Here is a 22427-nt window from a genome sequence, read left to right as displayed (position 1 = left end):
AATAGGTTGTCATGAGGGTTTAGGTGGCATGCATGTAGTGTATCAATTATTGTTCTTGGTATTTAGCACATGCTCAACAAATGCTAGCTATTATTAATGCTATCTCCTGTTCCAGGGTCCTCTCCTGGCATTTAGCATGACAGGTGCCTAGTAAATCTGGCCTGCTTAACCAGTTTCCAAAATAAAATGATCAAACCTGGAAGAGCTATTGTAAAGAGTAACTGCAAAATCAGATCCGAAGAGACAATAAATAAATAGGAGTCAAAGATAGGATTGAAGCCAAGTAAAACAGAAACCCAGTTAAACTGTATTAGTAAAATATTTAGAAATTTTATCTAAGAGAGAAGAGAAGGTAAATGTGTGAAGGCAAAAATACATCATGATGAATATCATATCATAATATTGTACAAATTGTTCATAGTGCTTAACACTGAATGGCTGCTTTGCAGAGAGTGCATCTAGCTTAGCAAAAGGGTGGGAAGCTTCTTCTTTTTGCTTTATTTGGAAAATTCCAGTGTCACTGCTGATTTTTGTTAGGTGTTCTTAGTTAAGTTGAGCAGTCGTCCTCCATTTTCTCTTTAGTTTTCTGATCAGCTTTGACTGTGTTATTATTTTTTTTTCTGGAGGATGATCCTAAGAGAAATTGAAAGATGAGAGCTTAGTTTGTGTGTGAATCCGAAAAATAGTAAAAATTTTAAAATGTATCGCCATCCGAGCCTTAGCGCCTGAATGAAAAAGATGTGACATGTTATTATTTTTTGTGCTTTTGAGTTTCATATTCAATATGTGATGTCTAGTTGTTTTAATGATTTTTTTATCAATGGTAATTGGAGGTTTTCTATTCTTTTTTTAATTTAGAAGAATACATAATTTGAAATAGCAAATTGTAATTGATTTCCCATTTAGACATATTTGAATACCAATTTTCTTATACGAAGAAAATGTGTTGTTTTAAACACTGATAGTTTGTCATTTCCTCCACAGTAATTTGAACAAATGATAATTGTACATAAATTAATAAACTACTGATAGGAATCTAATGGTGCATCATGCTGTTTTTGATTTATTTTGGAATGATTTTCAGACTGTTGAAATGTTCCAGAACTAATTGTTTAATGTAACCTACAAGTTCCTTAACTGCAAAAACATGTTCAGTAAAATAGAATAGTTATTTTTAAAAAGTGACAAAGGACTAACTTACATTATGTTTTGTGAGAGTTAATTATATAAGTGGTTTTATAGGTTATTAAACAATGTATGTGTTTTATGTGTTTAAGAATTCATTTTACATTACAAATAATGATATTATTAAAATAATTTTTTCTTATTGTGATTCAGACAGTTTTCTAGTGCAGCCTAGAAATAATGTTGAGTCCTCAGTTTGTATTTGCTTAGTACTCCTTTTTCCTCCCATCATGATGTTTTCTGTGCCTCCTGAATAATATTTTGAAATTGATGAAAAAGAAAACTTTATTATCAGCTTCAACAACCCTGTGAAGAATTTCTAAGTGAGAAATATTTAAAATCAAGTTATAGCTCCTGTGATGTGTGGGAACCATGTATGAGGTTAACAGTTTTCAATAAAGTTTACATTAAGTCACAGACTGTTGGTTTTCTTGTACTGTTGTGTCTATCGACCAAGATACTATACCACCTATAATTACTTTATAGTGTGATAGTCCACTGATAATTAACCTTGTAAGCTTGCTTTATGATCAGTTTTCATTTTATTTAACAAGTGTTTTGGAAGTTAGTTACTCACAAAAAAAATTCCCCATCATTATAAATGTAAAACCAGGGTATAGGAAGGAGAGCAAAGACTGATTTTACAATGCAGTTTTAATTAACTCTAAATCAACGATATATCCTGTACTTCCTGTTTCCTGTCATAGGACAGGGCTAATGGCTACCGTGTGTGTGTGTGTGTGTGTGTGTGTGTGTGTGTGTGTGTGTGTGTGTGTGTTTCCCAAAGGGCTTCTACTGAAAATTGAGTGTTCGTTTTTATGGGTTCCCTGGATGTTTTGAAGTGTGACCTCTGCCATCTTGTGATCTTGTGCTTGGGTACCACTCAAGCTAAATATAAGTTACTGATCTTATTGTTTGATAATTCAGTTTTGAGTTTTTCACCAACCTTAAAACCTTGTATATAAGGTTATATATAAAACCTTATATACCTTATGGTATATATATATATACACAAACACACACATACATACATATATGTCACTTCTCTCCATAATAATACACCACACCTAAAACTACTACATTTAGTCATTTTTAACTGATGTTTTCTTTCCATCTATTTTTTAATTCATATATTCATTCTATTTATTATATGTACATATTACATATGTACTTATCACTTGGCATGATAAAATTTACTTTGTGAATTTAATCAATATGTATTATAATCATCTGTGTTTTATTGTCTAAATCTCATACACTTTTAATTAGCCAAAAGGCTATTTCTCACAAGAACTCGATATATACAATTGTGGGCCAATAAACTGTTGCTGCATTTTAATACGGCAGTACCCTTGATTGGTGCATGAAATGACTCCTTAAGCAGTCAGTGTACATAATTAATAAATCTAGCCAGTGGTTTTTGGATCCATTTATTTTAAGGCACCACATAAATGGTGCAAGGTCAGGTGCTTCCAAAATTTCATTAAGGGGCACATACTTACAAATGAGTTTTCAGCAATGGGTTCATGTTCACTGCATACAATTACTGAGTGCTTTTGCAATTCTAAAACCCTGGAGTCCCCTAGGCAAAATCCCTTTTTCTCTGCATCTGCTCTTACTGCTTCCTGTCAAGTTTCTGCCTTCCTGAAGTCTCGTACTATTAAAAAGATCATTTTCTCATTCTGGCTTCTGAGGATTATTTTCTTATTCAGAGATGAACATCTGCAGAATAGAGCTGCATGTTTTCATAAGGCCATGTGTTCTAACAAGAAAGAGCCTCGTGCCATAAACAAATATAATTATCATCTTTATGTATCAACATTATAACTTACAATTTATGAGTACATTACTGTGTATTGGTATTTTGTAGAAACTTTACTTTTTCTTCTCTGTGTTTCTCACCACTTGTCTTCATACCATGTTATTCATGACTGTATTTTGTAGGAAAACATTCACCTCATTTGTTCATTTACCACTGAACAGGGGCTTGAAGGACAGTGAGGTTCTTTATATCAAGAATTGCGATCTGATGATATACTTGGCTGATTGCCATCAAGCAACTCATTCAGAGGACTTAAGGATTCTGATGTCACACACTATATATTAGTCCAAAGGAAAAAAAATTCACACTGCACCCCAATTTCTAACTTTTTCATGTGTTAACTTTCTCAATCTAGGTTCATACTTTATTAGGTGTTTTATGAATTCTTACCTTTTGCTGTTACCCGTATATAGATCTCCCTGTGCAAGGTCACATGTGCACGTTGGAATTGCCCAACACCAATGAAAAGGAAATCAGGAAAGGAAAGGAGCTAGTACCCGAGAACTGATGCCATGTCATGGCTGGCCCATTTCTCCTTCCTTCAAGCACCTGCAGTCCTATGGCATGTTGTGCCTCGGACTGCTTCACTGACCTTGGCTTTTAGCACTGTTAAAGCCAGATAGAGCTGAGATTCCCTTTTTTCTTACAACAAGTCTCTGGAGTGAGATCTGGTCACTGATATTTATTCTCTGACCCTTAGCTGTGCTTTTCTTTGAAATGACTAATCAAGGAGTTGTCCTGCATATCAATGCTCATGAAGCATTCAATGTAAGTACATGTATTTTTGCCTGTTCCTATAGTTAAATGAAACCTTTCTTCCATCTTCATAAATTATAGATGTATATCTACATCTGTCAGTCTTTGATAGATTATGAAATCCAAGAAGGCAGTCCAACACAGTTCTTTTTGTGCTGCACCTAGCAAAATGTCCTACACAATTAAGTCCTTTCTACATGCATTTAATTAGATTGCACATGTAAGGATATGTCCCCTGGGCCTTCCAAAGCAGAAGATGCTACTTTGGAAAATGACGCAGACCGAAAAGGATTTAGGTCACTCAAATTTTTATGTTTTTTCCAGTAAGATAGTTGAAAATGCCTTCTCACTGTGCTATGTTAATATCTTCCTTGTGATTTTTTTCTCTTAAATTCCACTGTCAGACAGTCAAGATTGTGCACTTTATATACTTTTTTTTTAAATGTTTATTTTTGAGAGAGCGAGTGAGCGTGCGCACGAGTGGGGAGGGGCAGAGAGAGAGAGAGAGAGAGACAGAATCTGAAATGGGCTTCAGGCTCTGAGCTGTGAGCACAGAGCCTAGCGTGGGACTCAAACTCATAAACCGCAAGATTGTGACCTGAGCCAAAGTGGACGCTTAACCAACTGAGCCACCCAGGCGCCCCTATATACTTCTTGTTAAATACATCAGGTGTTTGAAATGGCAGTGTTGTCATGATTTTCGCCATTGTGGCCTGAGAGTTCTGCCACTTCTGTCATGTATAAGAATTTGTCTGGATCACTTTTCTTTTGCAAGGGACAGAAATTAGAGTTTCAGGTTGAGAAGGATCTTGAGGGGTGATCCTGTCACCCTACCTGCCCTCAGTCAAATTTGTACCTAATCTAAACCCAAGACTAACGTGCTTCTCTAAAGAAAGCTCCCCCACACTGTCCAGTCCATTGCATACTCCACGTTGTAAATGGAGGGATCTGTCTGCAATTTTGAACATGTCATTCCTGGGTGTAAAACCTTCGAAAGCTCTGCAGAGTAAATGTCAAATTCCTTAGTGTATCATTCCAGATCATTCATAGAATTCTATCCCAAATGACCTTTGTAGCTTCACAGTTCATCTTTTAAACCCTCCTAACCTATTTTCAGGACTCTCTGGATTCTTTCTGTGTTACCTGGATATGTCATTGATGTCCATGGCAGCTTCTTTGCTCACACTGCTTGTTAGCTTTGAATTGCCTGTCCCCTCACACCAAGGATCAAATGATACTTCTTTTTTAAAGAATTTTTTCAAGTCTTCAAGCCAGAGTTATTCTGTTCTTTTTTTTTTTTTTCTGTTCCCATAACACTTTTTGCCTATTGCTGTTGCTAACTTACACCATGTTATCATAGTTAATTGTGTCCTCCTTGCTCCCATTTTAAATTATGTGCTTCCTCACAACAGAGGCATTGTATTTCTTATTGTTCCCCCGAGGCTTACCAAAGTCCATAACATAGCTAGTCATTCAATAAATGTCTTGAGAAATTGTTAAATATTGATTCAGTGGATAAAGGGTTATGAATTTAATGATGCTCTATTTGAATGAATCTTTGCGACATTCCTGGTATCTTTTTCTGGAATATGATGGGGATATAAAAATATTAGTGCAGTGTATTCCAAAGTAATCAGCACAAATTTATCAAAATCATGGATTCAGAAGGGTGCTTAAAAACCATTTAAGGGGCGCCTGGGTGGCTCAGTCGGTTAAGCGTCCGACTTCGGCTCGGGTCATGATCTCGCGGTCTGTGAGTTCGAGCCCCGCGTCAGGCTCTGTGCTGACCGCTCAGAGCCTGGAGCCTGTTTCACATTCTGTGTCTCCCTCTCTCTGACCCTCCCCCGTTCATGCTCTGTCTCTCTCTGCCTCAAAAATAAATAAACGTTAAAAAAATAAAAAATAAAAAAACCATTTAATTTCAGCAACTAGCCAGTACTTGAGGTCTCTTTCCACATTTCTAAAGTATGGATTTTTAACTTTTTCTCGAACTCTTCCTTAAGCCCTTTATTGGGACAGCCCATTCTGTTTTGGCATTTCTCACAGGAAGAGAACCTTTCCTTGTGCTGAGCTTCAATATGATTCCTTTTAAATTTTCTCCTTGGTCTTATTGGTTTCAGTTATGCTTTGGGGGAGAACAGAAAACAAATTTAAACTGCTTTCTGTATTGTCAGTTCCTCATATGGGAACGGCATTCAGGTTTCTGCTATATATTATTTTTTATAAGCTGAATGGCTGCCCCAAAACACTGTGTGTGTGTGTGTGTGTGTGTAGCCAGAAAACCATTGGAAATAATTTTAATTGGAAGTAAGATAACTTGCATAGATAAAGGTAGAGACAGAGACAGAAAAATAGAGAGATTATCATAAAAACAATTCACATTCTGGTCAGTATATGTTTATATATATTATTTCAGGTAAATAAATAAAAGATGTTAGGTTATTGCCTCATATTTCCATATTTTAGACTCTAGAATGATCACATTTTTTTTCTTGGTTATCTTATTGCTATGCAAAAGATTGTCCTGAAATTTATTGGCTTAAAGCAACAGTTTATTCATAATGTCTCATAGTTCTGTGGACTGACTGGGCTCAGCTGGGAGCTTCCCACTTGGGCTCTCTCTCGTAGTTGCCATCAGGTGGTGGCTGGGAGTGAAGTCCTCTAAGGCCAGATGACCTGGATGTCCAATATGGTTTCTTTGGTCACATGTCTGATGCCTGATTGCTCCTCAACATGGCAGAGTAGCCTTCACTTTTTACATGGCAGTTGAAGGCTCCAAGGGGCAGAAAACAGAAGATTCTAGGCCAGTGAAAGGCCACACATAGTAATGATACAGTATTTCTTCTACCATATCTTCTTGGTCTAATGAGTCATGGAGTCTGCTCAGATTCCAGGAGGTAAAGTTATACCTTCATCTCTTGAGGGGTGGGATGTCAGGGTCACATAGAAGAGCATGATGGATAGGAGATGTTGTGACCATCTTTGGAAGATACAACCTGCCACACCATGTATTTGGATGGTGTGGTTGAGGTAAGGATGCATTCTCTACAAATTTTAACTAATTCTCAAAAGAAGTTAATACAAATGTTACACACTTAAGCAATGACATAAAGCATGAAGAAAAACACAAATATTGACCATAAAACATGCAGAATAAAACTAACAATCACTACCTAAAGTTCATCATATATTCATACCATATTTCTGATTGGATCTCATGATTTGAAAGGCCTCAGTTCTAAATGTAGATTTAAAGATGTTTAAAAGAGTCTTTGTTTTTTTTAAAAAATAACTATTATCTAAACAATTTTTAGTTTCTGGAAATTCATTTTTAATATGTAATCTAATCTCTTCTACTATTAATGCTATTTCACTGTTTGGAATTTAATTTTAAAAATCCTTTCACACTTAAATCTAAACTATTCAATATTTCTTTTTATGAAATATAAATTTCTCATTTGAGTCATTATTAAGGTATCCTAATTTCCTAAATGTTAATTCTTTCCATTTCTCTTCTCTGCACTCCTTTAAATCCTTCTTCATTTTAAGTATTATTTGGCATATGAATCTTAATATTTGGTAATACATATGCTGGTCAAATAATCATTACATCCATCACAGAGAAACATTTTCTTTATTCGTATCTGAAAACTCTTAGATGATAAGCATCACTTAGAAAGTGTAGCCAGTGTATCTCCCACGTAGCCTAAAGAAGTTAGTGATTTATTTTTTCCTCACGACATATGAAATCTTAATATTGGTAACCCAAGCGTGATAAGATGGCTCTGTCATGTCACCAGGGGGCTAGGATCCTTGTAGCCGGCCGAAGATTTATGCACTCAAAACAGCTGCCCAGAGTTCTAACAATTTTATCTACATTTTAGATAAAAGCCAAAGGGCATAGAAGTGAACGTAATAACCAAGGAAGGAGAGAATAGTTATTGGGGAGGCACCTGACAAGTCCAGCCGCATCACATTTTAAAATATGTTTTACTAACTTTTTGACGGTTGCATCTTATTATGCCCTACTTTTGTCTATGCTGGTCTCCAGCTCTTTCAATGCTAAGGTTTTGTCTGATTTATAGCCGTGCGTTTGGTTCTTATATATGTACTTTGTTGCTTTTGTTCCCTCTGAGTTTTTGTAAACTAGTATTCTTTCTTTTTGGATTATAACATGATGTATATATTTTTGCAGAAGATTTGCAACATTAAGAAAAGAATGAAAGATTAATACTGCTTATATTTTAACATCATTCAGAGATAACGATTAACATTTTGCTATATAGTCGGTCAATCTTTCTGAATTTTATATACATATATGTAAATATATATTTATAATTATTTATGCAGTTGCCCCTTTATTCATATTATTTTAGAAAGTAAATTGTTTTAAATATAGTTTAGATTTCTGCATATAAATAAATACTATTTGAGACATGAGTTTTGTGACTACATAGAATTCTATTATCTGCACAAACCACAACTTATGTAGTTGATGTCTAATTGTTAGACACTCTGATTGCTTTTAAATCTTTACAATAGTAAATATTATAAATTGCACTGATGACATTCTCTGAACATCGATCTTTGCCTGTATCTCTAATTGGTTTAGAATAACTTCATGCAAGTGGAATGAGTCAAAAGATAGGGATATGTAAAGGAAAAGGTAAAATTTCTGCAGAAACTAGAAAATGCTAAAGTGAAGGGTATAAAATATGCCATGCTTTACTGTGTGTTTGCTGAGAGTGGGGTGGAGTGAGTTAAGCAAAACTGTTTTAGCTTTCAATTTACAGGATAAAGGGTCTAAATTTTCTCATCTCCATGTAGACAGCAGCAGGTGATGAAGGGGAAGGTATTCAAAGCTCTTTGAATGGAGAGACAGGTAAAAGGCACTTTGCCAGTTCCTTGAACATTCAATGAAAAAAAAATGGCGGGAAAACAAGAATTGACTTGGTTTAGGAAAAGGTCTTGACTTCTCCCAAACTGGGCAAATAGAGAAGAGGGATAGATAAACATTTTTCACAGCATACAGACTGTACAGTGTAGACACACTGTCAGAAATCAAGGGGCGAAGGTTCCCAGGACGTTGGTCAAAGCATTACCTATGCATTTAACCATAGAGTATAGACTGGATATGGAATTATGTACTCATATCAGTTGGTTAATGGTCTTCAGGAGAATTAGATGGAGATAATGTACAATATTCAGGAGCTTCTGATTTGTCATGCTTTTCATGATTGAAATTATCATGGGATGATTATTAAGTTGTATTTGCAATAGAAATTGTGCAAGGGAGTTAGCTTAGGGTTCTTGAAGGCCACGTGAAAGTGTAGGGAGTGGGGAATGATCAGGAGAGGGAGAGAGAGAAGGAGACAGGGAGGGAGAGAGAGGGAGAGAATGAGAATATACTAGTGATGACTTTAGAAGTTATAGATTAATCACTGTGCTTTGATATCTAGGAAAATAGAGGAATAAATAAAAAAGACAGTTGATGCTCACACATCTCAAAAGGGCAGAACAAATGGGAATAACAACCAACATGATTTTGAGAGAAGTAAATCTTTCTGATTTAATCTAATTTTATTCTTTGACACAATGACGAGGTTTAAATATGAGAGGAAACAAGAGTTCGTCACTCTCGCTTTGGTAAAGTTTAGCTTTTGTCTCACATGGCATGTGAAGGGAGGCATAACTTGTGATTGTCAGTGGCTCGGTGACCTGCCAGGGCAGACCAGCGAAGACTTTAGAAGGTTGATGGGTGTTTATATTGAATGAAATTGGTATTAATCTCCAGAATTAAAGTTAAAAGAATATAAAATATGGAATCTACAGACCAGAAAGTTGCTAAAACTGTAGGGGAGCTGCAAGAATCCAAAGTGAACACAGGAAGAAAGAAGAGTGGCTGCAGTAAGTTGAAGATTGGTGCAAGCCATCAATTAAAATGACACTTGAAAAAAAAAAAGGTACTATTTAGTGTAGTAAATGTAAATGGTAATAGCTCATGTAAATAAAATGACAGTATGCAGACATTCTGACACCATTCTGTAATTAGAAATGAGACACGGAAGAACTGCTTGGATTATTCAGGGGACCCTGCAGTGAGTCCTGCCTTCCCCTTACCACCTTGCCATGTGACAATCCAGTTACAAGACTGTAATGCATGTTTGTCTATTTGTACTTATTTTCCTTCTTTAAGTCCTATGAAGTACTTGATTATTGCTTTGTAAGAGAAGGAATTGTGTTAAATCCTCCAAAATAAATAATTATTTAATTAAAATGTTCTGTTTTTTTTTTTTTTCTCATAGAAACAGTTTTTTAATTTCAAGTCAAATTTTGTGGTAACTTCTTTGAAAGTTCTACTCAATATGTATAATACCAAGAATGCATGGAATCAATTCAAGACATGACAATATGAAGAACTAGGGCCAAGTCGAGTTATAAACAGACAACAAATACTATGTCAGGACCACCCCTGGCCGCAGGGATTATAAAATATAACCTGACTGTGTGGTTCAAATATGAAAATTGTGCACATATGTATTAATAAAATATGTCAAGTATTATTAACATAATTGATATATTAATGAATGCTATATTATTTAACTTACTATATTAACATATTAATAGAGTAAAATATTATCAAGTCTTAACAGCCTCATGCTGTTTGACTTAACAATTCCCCTTCTATGTATTTTAGCCTAAGAAAACAATCATGCTCTGGCAGAAGATATATACAACAGTATACAGCAGTGTTTTTATTTTTAGTATTTTTGGTAACAGATGTGAAAAAGTACAAAATAAATAATGACATGCATGGGATATCAATCAGGAAAATGGTTCTGCATTTAATGATAAAAAGCATGATATTGCTACAGAAAGAAATTCACAAGTAAAAAGAGAAATTAATTATAAAATAATATGTATATATAATTCTTTAAAGAGTGGTCTGAAAATAAAGACAGGATAGTTATACATAAGATATATTGTTTAAGGAATTAAGGTTGATTTTATTTTTAATTTTTTTCTGAATTTATAAACAAGAACTTGGTAATTTTTTATTTACCAAAACAACTATATAAGGAATAACCACTTATATAAGGAATAACCACTTATACTGATACCCTTTAAATACTATCTGATAATCTTTTTCTTTATTTTTTTCCCTTTAGTTGTTGATGATCTTTTTTGTTAATAAAATTTCATTATTTAACTTTACTTTTGCTGGATATAATATTTTCTGTACTATTTATGTAAAACCCAAAGCTAGACTCCAAAATTATTTTCATTCTGCTCTATTTTATGTATTTAATATGCAAATACAAATATGTGAATTGTAAATAAACAATATTTTATTTTAAATATAGGAGTATTTAATATATAAATTACATAACAACATAAAATATATAAAATGCAGGAAGATGTATATAGAGAGATAGGTAAAATGGATTTTTGTCATATTAGCTGTCCAAAACCTGGCCAATGATTCTGTTTATTTTTAACTTCTTAATTTTTTTCTTGATCTGAAAACATGTCATTGATTTATCTGTTTGACCATTTTTTTGTAATCTCAAAATATCCTAATGAATGTAAAACATTTATTTACTTCTACCTTTTTTCTCTAATTTAAAATTTTGATATACTTTCAAACATATAGAAAATTTGCAATTATTGTACCTAAGACCCTAAATACTATTTGTCCAGATTCGTTAGTTGTTTACATTTTGCTCCTTTTTCTTTATTATTTCTGCTTGCTCTCTCTCCATATGTGTGTGTATGTGTGTGTATAGCATAATTACATAATTGTATGTTACATATATTACATATATGTAACATAAATGATGCAACATATTACACATACATGTAACATACTTAACATACATATTTTTTCCCTGAATCTTTCGAGAATAAGTTGCAGACATCATGATTCTTTATTTGAAGTATTTTAGTATGTATTTCCTATGAATAAGGACATTGTCTTACATAACCGCAGTAAAATTATGGGAATTAAGAAATTTATTATCAACAAAATACTGTTATATAACAGTATATCTAGGATAATATGTGCATTTGGTTGTCATGCCTTTTAATCCTTTAATCTGGAACATTTTCTCAGTCTTTCATGACTTTGAATTTGAAGATATCTTCAGACTTTCCTCATTTTGAGCTTGCCTGATGTTCCCTAATGATCGACTCGGGTTATGCATTTATGGCAAATGTGTGTACCACAGAAGTGATGTGTCCTTTTTAAGTGCATCAGACCTGGAGGCACATCATGTTTATTTGCTCCATTATTGATGTTGTCTTTGATTGTTACAGTGGTCTCTGCCAAGTTTCTGCATTGAACATTATTATTTTATTTATTTTCCTTTTTTAAGCTTATTTACTTACTTTGAGAGAGTGAGTGAGTGAGTGAGTGAGCAGGGAAGGGGCAGGGGGTGGGTGTAGAGAGAATCCCAAGAAGGCTCCATGCTGTCAGCCTGGAGCCCGACGAGGTACTCAAACCCACAAACTGAGATAATGACCTGAGTCAAAATGAAGAGTTGGACACTGAACCGACTGAGCTACCCAGGTGTCTGTGGAAGTTATTATTTTCCCCATTATTATTAATAAGAGGTTTGTGAGAAGATGCTTTAAGACTATGGAAATATCTTGCTCAACCTCATACTTTTACCCACGAGTGTTTTGCTGATCCACAGGTGTTTTGTTGACAGTTACCTATCATGTTTGCTTAATGGTGATTTTCTAACTTCATCAATACATCTACATTTTGTTACATTCTGGTTACATCATGACATATTACATTTTGTATTTGTTAGATGTTACATTTTTGCATTCCAGGCAAAGGAACAGGATTTTCTTTTTCCCTATATACTTTATTCACTTCTGTTATTTATATTTTCTATAATGAATAATTTTCTCTATGATAATTATGTATTCCAATTTTCCACTTGTCCCAGATATGACTATTAAGAACTTTTGAAGCTGGGGCCTATGTCTTTTTGACATATCCTATCATTTTTAAATGCCTTACTTGTCCCTCAGAAAAAATTGTTGCCACCTTGAAGTTTATATACTTTTGTCTCTTTCTTCTCTGTGTACATGTTCTAAAATGTCTGGATAGGTTTTTCACATTTTTATAGTTTTAGTAGACATTCTGAAAGTGAGTTTTGTGTCACTTTTAGGACCTTTCCTTTCCTCTTTTCCTCACTATTTTTCTGGACTTCTTAGATCTCTGTAATACATATAGTTTGAGTTTGAAAGGTAACTCTGTTATAGATTGGTGTTTAATTTTCTATTTGCAGATAATTTGACATTTTTTATTATTGTCCAACTTCCAGTTATACTGAAGGCCTAGGATTTGTGTGTTTTTATTTGTTTTTGTTGGCTGTGTGTGTGTGTGTGTGTGTGTGTGTGTGTATTAAATATTTATTTATTTATTTTGAGAGGGGGAGACAGAGGGAAAACACATGAGCAGGGGAGGGGAAGAGAGACAGGGAGAGAAAATCCCAAGCAGACTGGGTGCTGTCAGTCCAGAACCCTACACAGGGCTTGATCCCATGATATGTGAGGCCATAACCTGAGCCAAAATTAGGAGTTGGACACCTAACCAACTGAGCACCCAGGCACCTTAGCTGTATATTTTTGCAGAATGTGTGAATAGTTTCAGATTTAGGTGGCTGGTATTACCACAACTACCCAGAATTTCAGGTCTGTGTTTTTTAAAACATTATACAAAACATATTGACATTTCAAGTTATTTGCAATATGTCATGATGTAACCAGAATTTATGGTTTGCAGATTTTAACCTTCAGTGGTCTGTATTCTCTTAATCTAGTTTATTTAGTTAAATTGAAGTTTTCTTTATTATTACAATTGTTTTATCAAATAGTACACCTGCCAGTCTACGAAGTAATTTTCTGGAAGATGTGTTCATGGTAAATGTAATCCTTATTTTAGATTATTTCATTCCTTGATTTGTCCCAATCAGTTGGGTTTATAAATTTCTCCCTCAGCTTTAAAAATTATCAAACCTATATTTGAACATATGGAAATTCAAGTCCATGAAACTTGAAAACGTGTATAGATTAAAACAAGATAATAAAAGAATAAAATAATAAAATAAAACAGGATAATCAATAATACCTGATTATAAGAATCCAATGAAATGTCATTATAACCAATTGCCTCTCGTAATGAAATAAGCTTTTTGACTATAAATAAGGAAAGTTCCTCCTCTCCAGTTTCACAGCAAACAGGTCTTACTGTACTTGGTACATAGGGATCAGGAACAAAATACTTTAGTGCTAGCACATGGCAGGGTAGAAGGCAGCTTGCAAAAGTAGGAAAGAGGAGAGTGTAGAAAGTGTGCACATCCAAGAGGGGCAGCCATTTCTCTGTTCTTGGAGGCTGTGAGCCCAGCCTTACAAAATCTTTGCTCTTTCAAAGAGGGTAGGAATGTGGGTTCTTATGAGAAATCTCCTACTTTAAATAAATAAATAAATAAATAAATAAATAAAAAATGGTTTTAAAACCATGGCATGGGATACACAAAACATGTCAGTAAGCAAGCCCGATCTGGTTATTATGTTCCAGTTTGCACCCTCTATTCTGGATACGTTGTAGGGACTAGCAGGTGCTGTAATGAGAAGAGTCTGTGTTAGAAAAGCTTTTGCTGAGCCTAGGATCACCTCTTAGCTGTGTCAAATTAGGCAAATGGCATGCTTAGTGCTAACTTCAGTTCTCTTGCCTAGGAGGGTGAATATGCTAAAATCTGAAGAAATATAAGGTCTGGCAAATTGCTAGAACTTTATAATTCTTTTGAAATTATATGTGAACCTGAATTTGTATCTTCTGTTAAGCTCTAAGTTTTACACTTACAAAAATGAAATTATAAACATGCATAGCTTCTTAAAAGTGTCTTCATTCACTTTTGGCATTTAACTGTAAATTGCTAACTCTGTCTAGTCTCCTCTTGTTTGAGAAGCTTTGTGTTGAGTATTAGTAAACTCATTCCTTCTTGGGCCAGGTAGAGGTCCATGTCATCTTGTCTTCCATTCACTAGAGGAAGAAAAATGAGACTTTCAACTCTGAATGCCTCTTCTGCTTGTCAAACTGTTGATTTGATTACACTTGGTTTTGGTGAACTCAAAAAGTACACGTCCCTCATTAGTAAGCTCATATTTCTGTTCAGTACTGTAAACCAAATCTCTGTGGGCAGAGATTCTGCTGGTCACTGAGAATGCCACTAATGATGCTTGCTACTTAAGAGGATTTTTATTTCTACCCTCCATAGTGTGTTTGATCTGCCTGAAATAACACATTGTACTTTAAAGGGTTACATATGTCATCAGGTTGTGTTTGGTTTTGTTTCCTTTTAGGTATTTCTTTTATAACACACTATACCCAGTAGAATAAAATCCATTGAAGTTGAAAATATTTTGAGGTTTGAAATTAATGTGCTTTTCCCAACACCTCTTCTCTAAAACAACTTAATTAGTAGAATCTGATGAACTTTCCCCTTAGAAGTGAACTTCTGAGAAGAAAGAAATGGATGTTTGTGTATATTTGTAAGGTGTGCAAATGGCACGCATGCATTTTTCTCAGTGCGTGGTTTTCAATTAGAATCGAAATGCAATTACAAAGCGAATTGGTGCAATTCTCTGGATAAATCAAGCAAAATTCTTTTCTAACTCAGTGATCTTCATATATCAGACAAAAGTACATTTTAAAAAGCTTGAATTATTTTAATAAGCACCTCAAGTCTCCAACTTAAATTTACTTATATCATGCTTTTTAATTGCTTTTATGTTGTTCTGCCATGTTCTAGGGAAGCTGTGTTTGTCACATATATTCTTGAAGTCAATGTGCAGACTCTTCTTACCTCTTAAGAGTATTATCTTTGACTTAAATACGGGATATTTGCATACAGTTGGGAATATTTCTGTTCATCAGCCCATTATACTTTCCTAGGTGTATAAACTATATTTTGCAAAACCTTATTTCAGTATGTTTATGTATTGTCTAAGTTTCTGTTGGTCTGGATTAGCTTTTCTGTGACCTTGGCAAATCGCTTACTCATTTGGATTTTTTTCTCTTCACAGATGCATTTTGTAGGAGTATTTTGAAGATGAATGTTTGCAAATCATTTTGAAATTGCCAAACGCCACATACAGTAAGTAATATGTATTTTTATTTTTCCACTCAATTGCAGTCATGCTGAATGAATTTGGCAGTCATAAAAGAACACATTTCTATTTATGGTTCTTGATATTTGTGAATATTGAGGCAAAATGTATATAAAAGATAAAAAATTTGATGAGCTGTTTGCTAGTCTGAATTAAGTTGTATAAATTCAAGATTTCTGATGACAAATTTTACTATTGTTCTACTTATATAACTTGCACATGATATTTCTCACTTATATTTAAATGAGATGTTTTTCTCTTGATCATAAGTTGAGTAGAGTGTAGAAAGCAGGTGTTATTAACCAGTGCTGATACGGGAACTTTAAAAAAGAGTATTAAATTAAGTATTAAGATTGGCCCAGTATTAAGATTTACTGTGAATCAGGTAACTTGTGTGTGTTGCCTATAATTCTCCCTGAAATATTTTAAGATTATTATTTTTATCCTCATTTTATAAATAAACCTGAGACCTAAGAAGTTTTACTACCTTACTCAACATCTTTTCAAAGTGGTGAATCTGGGCTTTGAACCAAGACTTTTCAGAAAATATGGTCTCCAACTATTAATGTAGACAGTTAAATAACCTATCTAAGAGGCTGAATATTTAAGAGTTTAAACGTGTTCTGATAATTTATTTATATTTGTGTTTTCTTTAAGCATTATTCTGAAAATGTATTTTTTTCTGTATTGTCTATCATGTCATTGCTTTCTTGTCAAATGATGCTTTCCAATCTCCAGTCCAACTTGGAATGCTTTAAAATTTTTTTTAATGTTTATTTATTTTTGAGAGAGAGAGAGAAGGGGAGGGGCAGCGAGAGAGGGGGACACAGAATCTGAAGCAGGCTCCAGGCTCTGAGCTGTCAGCACAGAGCCCAACATGGGGCTCGAACCCATGAACCAGGAGATCACAACCTGAGCTGAAGTTGGGATGTTTTACCGACAGAGCCACCCACACACCCCAAGCTTGGACTGCCTTGAACTGGTGTGAAATAAATGAAAATGTAGGTCCTGAAAAAATCACCTAAGGTAATCTTTGATAAAAACAAACAAAAACAAAAACAAAAAACAGGTTTAGAATTAGTATTCTGAAGTTCTTCAAGAGTTTTCTCTCATTCATTAAAAAAAACAACCAAATAAAATTAAAGCCTATTATTATTTTCAGAGTTTGGAGGGACCACAGAATCAGACTCCTAGATTTTACATGCTTGTGTTCCTTGTTTGATGAAGTGAGATGTTTAGGAAGACAGTTCTAAAGGAGAATTTCCAAAAAATGTAGAAACAATAATGGTAGCATTGATGTTTTTATGCTGTCTCCCAATATAACAACTTTAAAAACGTAGTCTAGAGTATGTTTAGGAATTCAGACCACCTGGCTTTAAATACTGGATTTATCACTTATTAGCTGTATGACTGAACAAATTACTTAATGTCGGGGCACCTGGGTGGCATAGTCATTTGAGGGTCCGACTCTCAATTTTGGCTCAGGTCATGATCCCAGGTTTGTGGGATCGAACCCCATGTCTGGCTCTGCTCTCTCTCTCTCTCTCTCTCTCTCTCTCTCTCTCTCTCTCTCTCTCTCTGTCTCTCTCCCCCCCCCCACCTCTCTCCCTTGCTTGCTCTTTCCCTCTCTCAAAAAAACATACTTAATGTTTCTTTAAAATGGATGTAAGATTAGATGGAACTGGAGGGTATTATGCTAAGTAAAATAAGGCAGGCAGAGAAAGACAGATACCATATGTTTTCACTCATATGTGGATTCTTAGAAACTTAACAGAAGACCATGGGGGAGGGGAAGGGGGAAAAAAGTTACAGAGAGGGATGGAAGCAAACCATAAGAGACTGTTAAATACTGAGAATAAACTGAGGGTTGATGGGGGGTGGGATGACAGGGAAAGTGGGTGATGGGCATTGAGGAGGGCAGCTGTTGGGATGAGTACTGGGTGTTGTATGGAAAACAATTTGACAATAAATTACAGTTAATATAAAAAAATAAAATGGATGTAATATTAGGAACTACTTAATTTCTAGTGTGTTAACACGTGTAAAGTATAGCACAATTCCAGGTACAAAGTAATTTGATAATTCAATTTAAATATATTTGTTAATAAGCATCCTAACGTTACATAAAGTACACCACAAAAGTACTCAGTGAATACTGTTGATTGACATGTGCCAAAAGGAACTAAAGTTCAGCCTTCTTTATAAATGTAGACATCTTTTAACTTTTAGTGAAGAAACAAACCATTTAGGTAATCAGCATGTAAATATACAGTATATAAAATCAGCACACATATATATCCTATTGTGTGTTATTTGTATATCTAGGCTGAAATGTGTGTGCTTTTTGTAGAAAAGAAGAGGCAGTGTGAAGTGTTTCCAGAGTCTGAAATGCTTATTTTGAAAGAGACAGGACAAACTTACAGATATAAAATAAAGAAAATAGTTGAAATGATGGTCAGTTAACTTGAGGTCATAATCTCATCTGATGCTTTATGAAACAATTTATGGACATTGAAGCCATGTGGACAAGGAAACAAAATTTATTAAGTATTTACTCTATCCCATGTACTTTGCATTCAATATCTCATTTAATCTAAGCAAGTATGTTATTGTCCCCATTGTTTTGTTTGAGGAAAATGCACAATAGAAAGTTTCAATCTATCATTCATGGCAATGAAGCTTTGAGGCTGATCCAATTCTAAAGTCCTGTTTCTTTATACTTTTCACCTGAGTGTTAAGGACTGAAAATTTGTGGTTGATGTAACTTTCTTTTATTTGCATAAAAACACTGCTCCAAAACCTCAGATCATGCATAAGAATTCTTTAGTATATAAGTAGTTGATTATTGAATTTCAACTAAAATAAATGATAATTGCCTTTCATTTGTTACCCAGCTCAAGCTTATTCTGCTCCCACAGGACAGGCGGTAAGTCAAGAGGCAAGGGGTTGGGGCAAGGAAAGCGACTTTATTCAGAAAGACAGCAAACTGAGGAAATAGCAGACTACCATCCCAGAGAAGCATCTTCCCTCAGCATAGAATTTGAGCTGCTTGTACATTAGCAAAAGGGGATGGTGGAAAGGAGTTGGAGTCAAAAGGTGACTAATATCTGTAGAAATCCAAGAAAGGTCATGTAACTTCTTTGTCCTTGCTCAGTTCATCTTTGTACACAGAAATCTGGTCATGCCATTCCTGTAAGTCTTAATCATAGAATAATCATTTCTGTACTTCCTTATCTTCTGGGTGAAGTAGGTTTTGGGTAAAGAGTGGTTTCTGCAGATCTTAGCTGTAACGTGCCTACATACAGGGCTAAGCAGAATTACTAAACTATTCACCACAGCAGCAAAGGAAATAGCAGTATGAAATCAGACATGCTAAGTTTCTCGCTGTTACATATTGCTAATAGGACCACTTGGCAATCTGAAACAAATCGCCTTTAAAAAATGCTGCTTGTGTAAAGAAAACTTAAAAAGTGAAAAAGTTCCCTCTCTAAGGCAGAGACCATATCTTGTGCTTCTCCTCAGAATTTGAAATGCCTAACCACACTGTTTTCCTGCAGTTCTCCTGCCATTTCATGCAATGGAATGAAGAGTTTAGCTAGACTTAATTATCGCCCTCCCTATTTGTCCTCGTAAAGTGTGTCATCACTGAGGGACGTGCTTACGACACCACACTGACCACACTGACACTTTCCCTTTCCATCTCTTTGGTGATCTTCATCTTTTTCCATTGCAATCATCCACTGATTCCAGTCCTTTTACACATAACTTCTTGAAACAAACTGCCAGCAACATTTTACCTGAGGGATATTTTCGAACTTTCTGGTATTTAAAATATTATTGCCCTAAGAGAGAATAGGTCACTCTGTGTTCTCACACTACTGTTGGTTTTGAGAATAAAGGACTTACAGAATGCTTCTCCTTTCAATTTTCGTGTTTGGTCTCTGAAAAACAAAGCTAGTGATTACATTTAGTGATAATATTTCACTTCATTCAATAGATATTAATTGCATGCTCCGCTAATATGAGAAACACCATGCTGGTTTAGTACTGGAGCAGCAAGTAGGAGGGAAGGACAAAAATGACTCAAGAAAATTCTGTGTTCAATTTAAGGAAATAACACAGGCACAGGCATAAATGAAGGATGTGGTATTAGGATATGGTGTCAGGAGAGTGGCCTAAAGTAATCGAATTAATAAAGCCCTTTAAATAATTTGAGAAATAATAAAAAAAAAAACAAGTCCCTATATGTGAAAAAGAATAAAGCATTAGAGGAGATTTAAGAAAGGTTTAATTCTGAACAGCATTCGCTCAAGATTTCATCATGGAGGTTGCATTTGCACTAGATCTTGGTGCAGGTGGAAAATGTTCACAGAGAAGTCAAGGAAATGGCATAAAAGAGCTTAGAATTGAAGTGGCGTACTTGACATTAATTAGGCAGCAGGATAAGTTTCTTGTGTTGGTCTCAAAACAGATAACACTGGAAAATTAAGGCTGGGGCTAGGCTGTAGGAAATAGTGGTAAACACATTTACAACTTTGAATTTAATTGGTAGGCAATAGAAAAAAAAAAAAACAAAGAATATTTTGGGAAGGCCAATCATGTGAACAAAAATTTCTATTTGAATACTAGCCTGGTGGTGTCTTCACAATGGATTCCAGTTGGAAGACTTGTAGATAAGAGAACAAATTTTAGGAAAATAGAGCAGTATAAGAATAAGAGTAGAGGGTAAGACCTGAGGTAGCAGCAGTGGGAATGGAGACAAGGACTAGATGGAGGTGAGGCTTTGAAGGAGATGGGGACAGGGAGTAATAATAACCAGAATCCCTTGTGTGGTATTTGCTGTGTAACAGACTCTGTTTTAAATAACTTATATTTGTCATTTAATTTTATATCAGACAACTCTGAGAGGTAGATACTGATGTCATCCCCATTTTGCACAAGAGAAAACTGAGGCAGAATTTAGCCAAGTAAATTGTTGTTGGTTAAATAGCTAGAAAATAGCCAAGGTGACACTTGAATGTGTTCAGTCAAGCTCTAGAATCTGTAACTGCACATCATTTCTGAAAAAAATAACTGAGATTTCCAGGTTGAATGAACTGGAAAATGACATTACCAATAGTCAGATAAATAGTTGTGTTTTTTTTGTTTGTTTATTTTGTTTTATTTTGTTTTGTTTTGTTTTGTTTTTTTCTTCAGGGTTTGCCCCTTCTTCAGTTAAGTCTTTGGGGTAGGGAGAAACATCTTCTGACTTTTAGGGAGAAGTATCCCTTATGGTTAGTGATGAATCTCTTAGATACATTCATTCCTATGCTGGGCAACAGGAACAGTGTAATTTATGATATTGCTCAATTATAAATTAGAATAGTAAATATGTCATCTTAATATGATTTGTCTTCCTTCCTTAGCAGAGCTTAAACTGAAACAAGGATAGAGTGCTAAATTAAAGATTAAATATCTTGGGTGCATGAAAGACCAATATTTTAGAGTTAGTTTACCATCATACTAAACAATAATTTTGACAAGGGAAAAAAACTAACACCCAACATAGAGAGTATCTCTCTTTTCCTATATTGGAGAAGTAGCATAATATGCTGCTTAAAAGCCTGGCCTCCAGAACCATACCATTGCATGGGTTCAGATCCCAGAATGAGGCGTCTTTAGCCATGTGACTTTTGTAATGTGAGATTTTAACTACGCGACTTTAGCTGTGTAACTTTTTGTGTGTCAAGTATGTAAGCTCTCTGGCCTCAGTTTTTTCACCTTTGAAATGTGATAGGAGAAGTAGTATGTTTTCTGAATAATTGTGAAAGTTAAATAAGGTAAAGCACCTACAGGGACCCTTGGGTAGCTCAGTTGGTTAAGTGTCTGGCTCTTGGTTTTGGCTCAGGTCATGATCTCATGGTTCATGGGTTCAAGCCCTGCATTGGGCTCTGTGATGGCAGCACAGAGATTGCTTGGGATTCTCTCTCTCTCTCTCTCTCTCTCTCTCTCTCCCTCTCCCTCTCCCTCTCCCTCTCTCTCTCCCCCTCCCCCCCCGCCCCCCGCCTCTGGCCATCTCCTACTAGTGCCATCACTGTGTCTCTCAAAATAAATAAATAAACTTAAAAAATTAAAAAAAAAAAAAAGATAAAGCACTTACAGTGGTCCCTGACACATAGTAAATTCTCAATATGTGTTACTTATGTTCATGGAACTCTATCTCATTTATCATAATTTTAAATTTATAAGATTTAATTCCAGAATTATTGACATTTTGCATGTGTTTACTGTGAATTTTTATGCATTATGAGCACAAAACAATGAACTTTACAAGCAAAGACCCATGTAACTTCATTGTGCAGATCAAGAAATAGAACATTTTCTGGAACACCCAGGGGGCTCAGTCAGTTAAGTGTCTGAATCTTGATTTCAACTCAGGTCATGATCTCACCATTTGTGAGATGGAGCCTCTTTTTCAGGCTGTGCACTGACAGCATGG

At 34.9% G+C, this 22427-nt stretch overlaps 1 protein-coding gene across 4 annotated transcripts in view; it reads left to right on the top strand.

The window, feature by feature from the left end:
- GALNT13 (polypeptide N-acetylgalactosaminyltransferase 13) overlaps positions 1–22427 on the top strand; it is a 540913-nt gene that overhangs the window by 20247 nt on the left and 498239 nt on the right. For all 4 annotated transcript variants that reach the window (XM_019456666.2, XM_019456651.2, XM_019456658.2 and 1 more), the window contains exon 2: positions 15866–15936. The gene's annotated coding sequence lies outside the window, so the exon portion shown is untranslated. The remainder of the gene's footprint in view (positions 1–15865; positions 15937–22427) is intronic.

Source organism: Panthera pardus, unplaced genomic scaffold, assembly GCF_024362965.1.
Source record: "Panthera pardus isolate Hobbes unplaced genomic scaffold, ASM2436296v1 HiC_scaffold_10, whole genome shotgun sequence".
NCBI lineage: Eukaryota > Metazoa > Chordata > Mammalia > Carnivora > Felidae > Panthera > Panthera pardus.
Note: the sequence above shows the minus strand (reverse complement) of the source record. Positions and strands in the feature narration are given on the sequence as shown.